The following is a 13143-nucleotide window of genomic DNA, read 5'->3' as shown; positions in this document are numbered from 1 at the left end:
TGAAGGCAATGCCTGCCCTGAGCAGCATCCAATTACTCCAAACAGAAGAGGGAGAGCTGCATGCAGGAGCAAGGGGGGAAGTGGAACTTCCTAATGATCAAGCAGGCAGCAATTTCTATGTGCCACCTGTGCCAAGATTTTTGTAATCATCATGGTCTGAGGGAGGATGACAGAGTTTCTTTAATTCTTTGGAATGCTTTTGGTGTCAAGAACAGCAGAAGAGGAAGGACAATGTATTTCTCAAAAACATAACAGAGTCTGAGCATCAGCAACAGAATATCCTGAAGATGGCACAGAGGAGCCCAAGGACAGACCTTCAGCCAGGCTCTGTGTCATTTGCAGCAGCCAGGTTACTCTGGTATTCGTGCACACGGCCACTGCACTTTCCAGCAGGTGCAGTAAATGCAATTAGTTGCTATGGATATTGATCCTGCCTTTAGAGTCTAACTTTGAAGCTGGTTTGGGTTGTTTGAAAAACAAAGATGTAGCACGATGCTTTGCCTTCACGAGCATTGCAAATTATTTCTTTTATCCTCGAATTTTCCTTTTATTGCTTTGCTTTCTCTCTTTTATTTATTCTTGTGAAGAGACAGTCTATGCAAATACTGTGATTTGAAAATAGAGGCAGTGGAGGTAGCCTATTGAAAGTTCCTTTCATGTCGATGCAGGCTCTAGCAGAGCTAAATCAGAGGTAATTTTTTGCAAAGAAGAAGGAGTACCTGATTATTTTTGACAAAGAGAAATCATATGGAAAGAAAAACATAGTATTTAATTGCAGGTGAAATTCGAGAGATGTTCAAGACACAATTAGATTCAAAGTGAGACTGGGAACAGCCCAGAATTCAGATGTACAGCTAATAAAAACAAAATGGCTATCTAGAAATATCTAGATTTGAATTTTGAATTCCCAGAATTCCTGAAGTTTACAGGATCTTGATTCTCAGATCCTTGGTTTGGGTTGTTTGTATCTCAAAGTATGAGGGATCTGCTACTATATACTTACAGGACAATCTAAGAAAAAACAGGAAAAAGGTTTTGCATTTTAAAAATCATTATTTAATTTAGGAAATTAGGAATATTTATTTGAGAAAATTAATCAGTTACAGATACACAATATTGGAAAACTGTGCTCTGTTAATATGTGATAATCTGTGATATTTTGGTGCTTCATATTTCTTATCAGAAGCTGATCCTTATGGTGATTGGTCACAGTGTGCAATTCCAAAAACTTACTTCATATCCCCTGAAAAAGAACTTTTAACCAGAAATCAGGAAAAGTTTTTGGGAAACACATCCTTACACACAAGCCAACTGGCACCTTTATCACTTCTTCGCCTTCTTTACTGCAGGCAATCTAGATAGTTAATTATAATTATAATTATGGTTATGGATCTAATTTGCAGCTTTCGGTGGATGTATCTTACCTGGATTCCTCATGGAAAAGGCACAGAAAGAGATGGAAAAAATAATGATGATATGCTCTCCTGTTAAAATCCAGGGACTTTTTTCCCATGTCAGGGACTTAAATAATGAACTAAACCGGACTGGCAGAGAAGATATTCATCTTTAATACAACTCAGTGTGAATCTCAGTCCATTTCCCTTTCAGTCCAGAATATGTGGCCAAAATGGGATTTATGCTTCAAATCTGCATATACTTCTTGTGTGAAGCATCTGTAGTGCCTGGCTTTCATCCCACTAACTGCAGTCATTTCTGAAAACACAAAGCCCGCTCTTTTATGTAACAATTTCCTTTAATAAAACCCCCCAAAATGCAGCCTGTAAACCTGGGAGTGTATTATTCATAAAGCTATTCTTCTCCATAACTTCTCACATATAATGGGACCCCCTAGAAGCTAAAAATCAAGAAACTGTGTGCAAATATTCACCAGTGTGGAGTCATAAAACTCAGTAAAGGACCTGAAAGTTGAAGGGAAGAGGCTATGAACATGGCTCTCCCTTAATTTAGCTGAATGAAGCAAAGAAACCTTTGGAAAATGAAAATGAAGAAATTAGATAATGAATGAATAACTATAAAGCCTCATTAGAACTCAGACGTGCTCCCCTCAAATATAGTTACCCTTAATATGATTTCATCAAATGTCACTGAAGAGTTGGAAACTCATAATGATGAAACACTTTTCGCCCTACAGTGAAGAGGTCTCATTGGGCTTTATAAATATTGACAATGACTGACTCTTCCTGCAGGGAAAAATCTGGTGACTGGAAAATGAGGATGTTTAATCTAATAGAGAGCCCAGGCAGCGTCACACAGCAGGCGGAGGTCGAGCCCCTCGGCCCTCTGGCCCCACTCAGCCCCAGTGCCTGTGTCCCAGCACCTGCAGGATGGTCACCTCCACTCACATCTCACATGTAGGATGCTGAACATTTGCCAGGTCTGAATATCTAACTGTGGAACTTCCCTCCCCTAAAGTGTTTAAACTTCCCAAGGATTAACTGACCTGTCCTGGATCAAAACACCAGTTGTGGTGAGCTGCCATGGAAAGCAGAGGAACTAGAAAGATTTCTGACTGTGGAAAAGTTGTCCCCAGATATTTCATATGTGATTGGCTTTGTTCACACAGGGAAATTAAAGGAAAAATGGTATAAAACTATATAGGTTAAAAAAAGCTATATTAAGCCAGGATTGTATGACAAAGAAGATACTCCATATCACAGAATCCTAATTTTACATAAGTTCTCCTTCCTTTTCAGAAAGGCAAAAGTGTTATCTAGCGAAAATTTAACCTTTGATGTCATGAATAGAGGAATCCCTTCTCCCTGTGCAGAAATATTCTCCTGCTCCCAGGCTGGTCCATGGATAGAGATGGAGGTACCGAAGGTTTTTAAATGCAGTGTTCAGCAAATCATCATTTTCCATTTCATGGCTTCTGCAGTCTTATCCATTGTGTTGCATTCTGCTACATTAAAGAAAAAAAATCTCTGGTTGCCAAACTAAGCCTTTGTAATGCTTTCAGGGAAAGCTCTTCCTTCAACTTAGGTTTTACAGCTCATGGCTTCTCAGTTTGAGCAAATGCATCTTTTGATTCAGCACTGGCTCTGTTATTTGTAGTTAACTTCTCAACACCAAAGGCCTGAACCACCCCCTCCCTGGACCCTGTGAGGAAGATTGAGTGGCTCTCAATAACTGAGTGGAGTCTCACCTGAGAGCTGCTCCAAATTCCCATCTCCAGGAGGGCCCCTGCTGACCTCTTTTCTCACCTGTGTGAAGGCTGATGGCATTTTGCTCGCTGATACCACATGCTTCACACCTACACACCTCCCCTTCTACATGCCAGACACAACCAGCTGAGATTTTTTGCCACTGTATCTGTTAATTCCTGTTTTTTTTAACCATCCGACACCATCCCAGCTTTGCTCCTCTGCTGTGTAACTTGGATACCATGGCAAAAATTAAGGCATCTGAGAAAGTACAGGTGTAAAGAGGTATTTTATTGAGCTGCTTTGCCCTGGAAGATCCATGGAAATCCTCTAGCCCATGTACCATTGAGGGCTCATCTAGGACTGCTGTGGCCCAGAGGAGCTGTTGCTGTCAGCAGGCCTAACACAGCAGGAAAGTTTTGGTCCTTAAAAGTGGAATCTCACATGACAGTGTGCAGCAGGTTCACCAGAACTCTCTTCACTGCTTGGAGCCTGCTGGCTCATACTTGCTTCCTCTTTTTCTGAATGCATTTTACACAGCTTCATAGAATCAGAGTTTATTAATGCTTTTACTCTTCATGTTACCTTGGAAAATGTCCATAAAGACATCAGGAAAAGCTCAGTCAGACATGCTGCAATATAAATGGGCAGTTGCAATGCATAAAATACACATAATTTTTTTAAGTAGGGTTGAAAACAAAACTGCAGAGCTCACTTTACATATATAATTTATCCAAACCTACATATAAATACATGTGTTTATACATCAACATGGCATTATGAGTCCATGCTCATGGACCCCTGCACATAATAGGCAAAATAATCTGACACATTAAGATCACACAGGACTCACAAAAGTTTGAAACACTGACAGAAGACAGAAGGGAGCACAGCCAGCTTTGATGGCTTCTGACAATAAATAGTAACCTTTCTTTTTCACTTACGTAGCACAGGCCAAACATCACCTGTATGGGCAAGCCCTGCTATAGCTAATGGAAATGTAGCCATTAACAGCAACAGTTCATTCTCCTTTCATTTCAGGGTTCTACAAAGCGAAATAAAATATGAAATAAGGCAGACTTTATGCTAAGTGAAATGCAATTTTGAATTTGAATGCATTGATCATGAATGAATAATTTGCCCCTTGTTTTGGGGTCGTTAGTGTGGGAGACAGTGCAGTGCACTCCAGCAGAATCTAAGTTTAGCAGCGATATTTCTCACAGAGCACGAAACTAATTAGTCCCTCTGAAATTCCTTCTGAATCCCTTGTGGATTTCTTTCTGAAAAACCTAGAAAGTCAATACAGAAGTTCCTCTCAAGGCTATGCATCTCTAGTTAACTCTTTATTTTTCAGTGTAGGAGCAGGACGAGTGTGGCAGTCTTGAAGATTGTTCACAGTTTTTACACTTGTAAGTGCACACATTTTTCTGGACTTTAGTATTGCAGACATTAATAAGGAAAAAAAAAAAAAAAAGGAAGGGTTCTCCTGCTTTGATTTTCTATTGCTAAAGGCAGTGCTGAAGAAAAGAGGGTGTGTAAGAACCCCAGGATCTGCACCTTCAGGCCCGGGCTGCAGACACCACAAGCACACAAACACTGGTGATAAATACACCACGCATTTCAGTGGATCCTCAGGGAGACGAACAGCTGTATTTGCAAAAATGTGAATGGCTGTACACCAGAGCCCTGTTTTCTGCTGTTTCCTTCACTTATGATTCTTCCCTTCCCTGTTTGCCTTCTATCCTGCCCTGCTTCCCATGTCCATCATTTATTTCTGCCACTTCAAAGGCTTTTGAGAACAAGCTTTATGAAGACATTTCTGCCAAGGGCAGCTCGGACCAGGACTTACACCCCTGTTACAAACTCAGTCCCTCAAGATGATTTCCTTAGCACTGACATGTTTGCCCTTCAGCTGAGCAGCTGCAAAAAATTACAGGCTCTGAAATCTCTGTGTATTGTTCCCTCTGCAAGTGGTAGGGTTCTGTTGGAACCAAGTTCCCTTCCATATGTGTAAACTGTTCTCCCCAGGAATACTCTTGCTAACTCTGCTCTAACCAGCCACTGCCAGATTATTTCTAGGCATTAAAAAGATTTTCTTCAACCAAACACATTTAGGATTTTCTAATAGCAATTTAAACCTAATCTGAGAATGTCTGGAAGTGGAAAATGACTTCTACATGCTGAGGATAGTGTTCCATTACCAGTAATTTATTGTCTTTAAGAGCATCCCTGGAACATTTATTGACACAACAAAACACAGACATTTCTGGTTTATTGTAAAATCTCATTGTGCTCAGCCATTTGTGACTAAGCACAGAAGTGCAATTTATATTCCCAGGCTTCCTATTTTTCCAAGTGTGTTTAGACTCATATGAAGATCATATGGTCCAAGGGACAAAAAAAAATCTCCTGTTGAAAACCAGTGTAAAACCACAAGCACTATTGGTGGAAGAAAATCAATTAAGATTTTTAAAAAAGGAATTTGGCTGAAGAAATTTACTGCAGCATTTCCAGTTGTGTATGCTGGCATCTAAGAGATTATGACTGGTTTGTTGAAACAAAGGGTTTCAGTCATTTTAGATTGTAAATCATGTTTTTCTGTGTAAAGAATTCAACAATCTCGTGTAAGATATAAACTCAATTTTTGTCTCTTCATTGCCTCTAGAATAGATATTTCAGAGAGATATAAATTCTAATTAAAAGTTACACAAAAGAGAACTGTTCAGAAAGCTTTTTATTTTTTTAAAAAACTTAAATATTTATAATTATTGCTAAGATATTTTAGATCCAGTCCCGCAAAGTCACATCTTGAAGTCAGGGATTATACATGTGAGTAACTTTTAGGGCTGTCAGAGTATTAGAGTGGAAATCTTCCTTGAATTTCATCCATTAGCAGTGGGTGAAGAAGCAAGTCCATGGATGGTTCTGGGTGTCCAGGGAGATCCTGAGTGAGTCACACACGGCTGAGAGGCAGAGCTCATGCACCCCCCATTTCACTGATGTTCTACTGCATCACTCAGAACAATCTCAGAACTGAATTTTGCCAGGATTCAGACCTGTTCAGTGTCAATTTTTAATCTTCAGATATTTTAGACACTGTCATGCATTTTTATTTTCAACATACTTATTTCTTGGTACATTTCACCAATCTTCCTTCAACCTGACCTCTATCACCTACCAAAAGAAAAACTCATTGACTTCTTGGGTTTGTCTGGGATTGCTCCTACTTGCAGATGTAGGTGGCAGAAACCTCATCTTCTGCCTTCCCATCTTTCCTGTAAGACCAGGATATTTTATGTAAGGCCTTGTCCTGTAAAACTGATGTGATTTCCCCAGACCAGGCAGTTAACATTTTTAATTGATTGCACTTATATCTAACATATTGCATAAAGGTGTGAAGAGATTTCATTTATGCAGGCAATATAAATAAACCCATACAAAAGCTTTTTGTCCCCCAGCTCATCTAGTATCTTTGTTCCTTCATTACAGCTGTTTGTTTTCTTGCAAGCTCTGAATGTTTCTTTGTGCTCTTATCCCATAATTATTTCATTAGGACTCACGAGGCTGCTGCATCAGCACAGCACATTCAGCCCAGGTGTTGCTAAAATTACAATCTATGGGAAGCAATCACAGTATTCAGCAGTCTGCAGGTCACACCTGCTCTGGGTGGTTAGCTTGTTTTTCATTATGAATTTTCCACAAGGTTTATTCTAGGATAATACATTTAGATGTAGGTCTGGCAGGCAATTCAAGGATTTTAGAGCGGATTCACTTTCCATGACGGCCGGGATTTGCACTTAAATGTTAATTAAGCTTTTTGGAGCCATTTTCACTGATGATTATGTATTTGAGGGACTCTACTGTAACATCATAATTCTGTAATATGGCAAATGAACCTTATTTTATTTTATTGACACTTAACTTGTCCTTTAGAAAGACAAAGGTACAGCTTGGTTTAGCATTCTTAAAGCCAACTTCACTATATTGGAGAACAGGGAATGACTCCACAAGGATTCCCGGGGTGAGTGGGTTGTGCACCATTACCTGAGTAACTGATCTTAGACACACACCCACATCCCTTTATGTCTGTAAATACAAACTCATACTGCATTCTCATTGCTAAATATTTTTCTTGATACAAGGAGTTCACAATTCGTGCCTGAAGGGGGACTGTGTTTTCTTGCAGAGCCACCTAGAAAATACCAGTTTCAAAAGACACGTGAGCAGTCAATAGAAACACAATTCACATGCAATGACTGAATTCCTCTGAGCTACAGGGATAGGAAGAGCATTTTTTTTGTCAGATGCTTTTTAGTTTCAGACAGATTTCTGAAGAAAATAATTAGGTTTGTAAAACTGAGACCAGCATGTCTTCCCATTGATCACGGAGCTAAGAGTGCCCTCAGGGCTGTGTTCACTCCACAAGGAATACCAGCTTGGAAAGAACAGATACAACAAGGTGTTATTTAGCCTAGTTATTTTCCAGCTTTTACTGTGCTTGGCAGAGCCTCTTTTCTTGTGAGATGAGTCTTGTCAGAGCCACATCTCTCCATCACTAGCCTGTGGTCAGTAATACCGGAGTACTCAGACAAAGCCTGCCATGGAAATGCTAAAAATAGCTTCCCTGGCCATCTTGCAGCGTGATGGTTCTCCTGGACAGTTCATGTGGACAGACACATTAAATCCTCAGCCCCATGCAGCTCTTGTTAATGTTTGCTCTCAGGAATGTAAAATATTCCGGGTGCAAAAAGCCAAGAAATGACGATGTTTTGGGGTGTGGGACAGAAGTGCACTGCCTCTCCCTCCTCTCCTGTCTCCTGGTTTCTTTAGGCTAAATTTTCAAGCAAGTCTAAAACACAAGGATAAAGGATATAACTGGCATGCCAGGAAACCATTGACACTGGTGAAGCATTGGTGGTGTTTATTCTGCCACTACTTTAGCTACCATATAGATAAGTAGCCAAATAGTCTCCCAGCTATACCTAAACACTCTTTTCATGCTGCAACATGTTTAAGTATCCCAGTTGAGGTGTTTTCCTCGGGGGTTTAGACAGGGAGCAGGGTTAAATGTTGTTTTTCTATTCAAGCAGTCCCCCAAGTCCAGAACTGTCAAATGCTTTTTTCTAGTGTGAATAGCAAAATAGCTTAAAAATGAATTTTAGAGATGTTTTACCATAGAACACAATTTCCTAGTATTGAAACACATTGACAATTACAAACCTTCATTGAAACCCTCACAATATTATATTGTGAGGGTTTCAATGAAGGTTTGAAATGTTCAACTCTTGGGGCTTTTTTATTTGTTTTCAGTGTGAATGGTACAGAGCAAACCTGAAGGAACAGCATTTCAGACTGCTACTCCTATTTTGGGCCAAGACTATGTGTGAAAAATATTTTAGAATAAATGCCCTAAAACTTTCAAGTGCCTTGAAAAACTTTACTTTTTAGCGGGTTAAATTATTTAGTGCATATAGCTGGCCTCTGCCATTATGTATAGAGGCTCAGGATTTTGTCCATGACACATATATACATGTATAATTTTCCATAAGCATCACAACAAAGCATCACCTGTTTATGTTCATATCACCATCTCCTCTTCCACCACAGCTTTCCTACAACAAGAACCACCTGTGTAGTTTCTTGGTGGATGGGGAAATGCCTGTCCTGTATTCTGACACTAAAATTAATGCTGTTGTTTCTATTCAAAGGGGAGCAAGTGATATTTTACTCCTTTTTAGCAGAGATACATGAGCTGTGCAATGTCTCTTCTTCTCCCGCATCCCATTCCTCCACCCTGAGCCTTTCCAGCTTTAAAAATTACCTCCTCAGAGCATGTCAGACCTGGTTATCACACACAGTTGTTCAGCCAAATAAATGTTTAGCATTGTAGATGAATTGGTCAGTGATTCTATGAAAAGCAAAATTTCTGCTTTTTTCCTCTCTCCTGTGAGCATTACATGCCATAGTGAGAAATCATAGATATAGAAATACACATTTGCACACACACTTTCTGTAGGTTATAATTTCTGCAGATTAAAATATAATGCACACCCTCTGTGCCTGGAGAAGAGGAGATGCATTATTCAGTGGAACTAACTACCACACAATCTCACTGCAGAGTAATTAGCAGCATGACTGTTGGGCACAGAGGGGGAAAAAAAGTCTGGAAAGAGCTGCAAAGGATGAAAAAGCTGACTAAGTATGTTATGTGCTATTAGTAAAACATAAGCTGCCAGGTATGCCTTCCAACTTAAACTGTAAGAATTATTTATGGCAGGAGTTTTCCCCAGTAACAATAACTTCAAATTATTAATTCATAGAGAAAGCTAAGTTAATTATGAAGTATTGCAAATTAAAGCTCCGAGCACTAAAAAAGAAATGTAAATCTTAAAAAGAGACAGCTTTAAAAGGGATTGCTTTTCCCGAAGAAGCCAGCAAGGTAGTGCATTTCTCAGACTGGATTGTGAGAACCAGGAGTGTTTTTTTCTAAATTTCAACATTTAAGGAACCTGTAGGCAAATGAGAAAAATTCCACTTCTCCCTGGTGCTTGCAATGGAATCATGGAATGCTTTGTGTTGGAAAGGGTCTTAAAGATCATCTAATTCCAATACCCCCTGCCACAGGCAGGGACACCTTCCACTAGACCAGGTTGCTCCAAGCTCCATCCAGCCTGGCCTTGGACACTTCCAGGGATGGGAAGTATTTTTAAGTAAGTTCTCAAGATTTGTATTTCTAAATAAAAATACCCTTTTGGAACTAGTTTCAGAGTTTATTTATTCTGAAATTTTCTTACTAGAAGTCTATCTCGTATTAATTTCTTATTAAAATTAATAAAGTGATTACATTATTAAATATGGGTCTAATAAGCATGTGCATAGTTAAAGAAGTCAAAGCAAATAAAAAGTAGAGACTTAGCAAAAGAGATGGAGCTGACCAGCATTTTTCAAAGCATATTTGAGCATTTTTGAGCATTTTTACTCCACTGTTCTCTTGAAAGCTAGAATAACAACTGGGAAAAAAAGCTCCATGGCTTTTCTTCACTCTTTTTTGAACAATCTTAATTAAAAATTACAGAATAGTAAAAACTTGAAAACATCAACAGCTGATTTGGCTGCAGTCCTATTCCTTTTCTGCTTGTTCTTCAGCAGACACAAAGATGACTGATTAAAGACAAATGGATGCTAGTGGAGGAATCATTATTTGCCTGAATGCAGTTGACACCTGCAGAGCAGCAAACCTGGCAGGCTTCTGCCCTGCTCCCTTCCTGGGGGTAACCACAATTCCATCAGCTGGATTAGTAAAGCAAAAGTATCCATGCACCAACAGGCACCTTCACATGCAAATGAATGTTCTTGAGTGCTCTTCTGTCTACCCATGCTAATAGCACAGGCATGATTCTGCATATATATTTTAGCATTATTTATCAAACAATCAATTAGCTGAAGGCAAGAGAAACCAGGACAGTAAGAAAGAGGAGTGAAGTAAAACTCCAGTGAAGTGACCAGATGTTGTCAGTGTGCTGGAGCACCACAGCAAGAGAGGCATGAGGAGGAGAAATATCCCAGAAGAAAGGACTGAGAGAGGAGGCAGGAGGAAGGGAAGGTCCCCCTGTCATGTCATTGATGCCAAGAGGTAGAAAAAAATTGCTTCTACAGTCATGTCCCTCTTCAGGAATGGTTAGGAAAACATTTCTCTCCACATCTGCTTTTTGACAGGTGACAGAACAACAGCATTGCTGTCGATTAACTCTCCTGTGAATTGTTGGGAATACAAAATACCCAGATCCATGTTTTCCTGGTAAAATATTGCTATTGACATTCCACTGACGTGCATCCCATATTAATGCTGCTTCTGCTGCTGACCAGAGCTGGTGCTCCCCTCCTCCTACTGCAATCCATGCAAGTTGTCAACTAAATAATGTCATTTTTTGACTAAGTGCCTTCAGTGTCTGACACTCGAAAGATGAAACATTTCTCCTCAGTTCAGTCCAGTTGATTTTATTTTTCTATTTCCTCTGAATACAGAAGTGCTGTTTTGGAACTTCAACTTCAAATGTGAATGTGTCCAACTCCTGAAGCTGCTGTATAAAAAAAAGTTTAAAAGCCCCAAGACAATTTTAAGCCATCATTCAAGAATCAATAACCTGTTAACAGCTTTGGGTGATACTTGTCATGTGCTGGCATAATAGGTTCTATATAGAAATAATACATGGTGGACATGTCAAATAAAATCAAAGCTAGCTGCATGCAAACAAAAGAGAGCTGAGCTGTCAGCAGATCCTCTCCCACTTTTCATTCTTTTTAGAAAAATCTGTGTATAGCAAATAACCCTCTGTCCTGAAAATTTATTCCCATTCCCAAGACCTGTCAAAGTTCACCCAGAGACAGGTTAAGACCTAGGAGCCCAATTTAGACCATAAAAAGTTATCTCCTCCTATAAGTGACATTGGCAGAATTCCAGTGTAAATGTCTTTTGTTCTCAATCTGGGTGTTTAGAGCATGAAATGGCTGCTGACACAGAGGCACCAGCAGAAGTTTGAGCACCTTTCCTGAGAAACCTGCATTAGCAGTGAAATCACATCCCACCCAAGATGAAAACCACTAAAGTGATTAAAATGCACAGCAAGCAATGTAGCTACAGAAATAAATGACTTGAGTAGACATGATGTCATTGTCTTCAGCATCACGTTTGGATCTGGGGCTCCTGAACTCCTGAAGCTCCCATTCAGTTGGTTTTTCCAAAAGTGGAGCTCTGTGAAGCAAAGAACAGTTCACAAAGTATTTGTTCCGTATTTGGTGACTAAAAGAAAGTTTTGTGTTATGTGATATGAAGGACAAGAGTTTTATAGAAGTTAAACCTTTGTTAAAGTGTGTTTCTTGGCCACTTCAATGTGGTTAATCTCTTTTTTAACATAAATTGAGAAGAAATTGATAAGGTGAGTCAAACACTTGGGATGCCATGCGGAGAAGATGAGAAAAATTGAGGGGAGACCTCACTGGGGTCTTCATGAGGGGAAGCTCAGGGGCAAGTACCGATCTCTTCCCTCTCATCACCAGTCACAGGACTCAAGGAAACGGCATGAAGCTGAGTTAGGGAAGGTTTAGGTTGGCTATCAGGAGGACGTTTCTCCCCCAGAGGGTGGCTGAGCACTGGAACAGGCTCCCCAGGGAAGTTCACAGCAGTGAACACAGTCCCCAGGTGTGGTCACAGCACCGAGACTTCCTGAGCTCAAGAAATGTTTGGACAATGCTCTCAGGCACGTGGTAGGATTCTTGGGGTGTCCTGCCTAGGGCTGAGAGTTGGGCTCGATGATCCCGGTGGGTCCCTTCCGATATTCTAAGATTCTATGAAATTCCTAATTTTAGGCAGTTGTTCTGTGTGGCTCGCCAAAGGCCGCACCGCTGTGCTCCGGTGTCTGAGCAGCGACTTTTCCCGTCCCTGCCCCTGTCTCGGCGCATCCCGCTGGGCACACAGAGGTTGGCTGGGCACACAGAGGTTCTGGCACATCTCGCTGGGCACACAGAGGTTCGCTGGGCACACAGAGGCTCAGGCGCGGCCCGACCCGCCCCGGCTGTCCCGGAGCATCCCTGCCTGAGGTGGGGGGACAGAGAGAGGAGGGCACAAGAGGACAGAGGAGGGGAGCCCTCCCCGCGCCGCTGCCAGCGCTCCCCGGGCTCACACGGGGACCAGAGGTGCCGCCCCCTCTCCTCTCCTCTCCTCTCCTCTCCTCCTCCTCCCGCTCCTCCTCTCCCGGCTCCCGCCGTGCCGCTGGCAGCGAGCGGCCGGCCGGGGACGCGCGCCGGGAGCGCAGCGCGGAGCGGGGCCGCGGGAGCGCAGCGCGGAGCGGGGCCGCGGGAGCGCAGCGCGGAGCGGGGCCGCCGGAGCGCAGCGCGGAGCGGGGCCGCCGGAGCTCAGCGCGGAGCGGGGCCGCGGGAGCTCAGCGCGGAGCGGGGCCGCCGGAGCGCAGCGCGGAGCGGGGCC

The sequence above is a fragment of the Corvus moneduloides genome, chromosome 8 (assembly GCF_009650955.1).
Source record: "Corvus moneduloides isolate bCorMon1 chromosome 8, bCorMon1.pri, whole genome shotgun sequence".
Lineage (NCBI taxonomy): Eukaryota > Metazoa > Chordata > Aves > Passeriformes > Corvidae > Corvus > Corvus moneduloides.
This window is presented reverse-complemented; position numbering follows the sequence as displayed.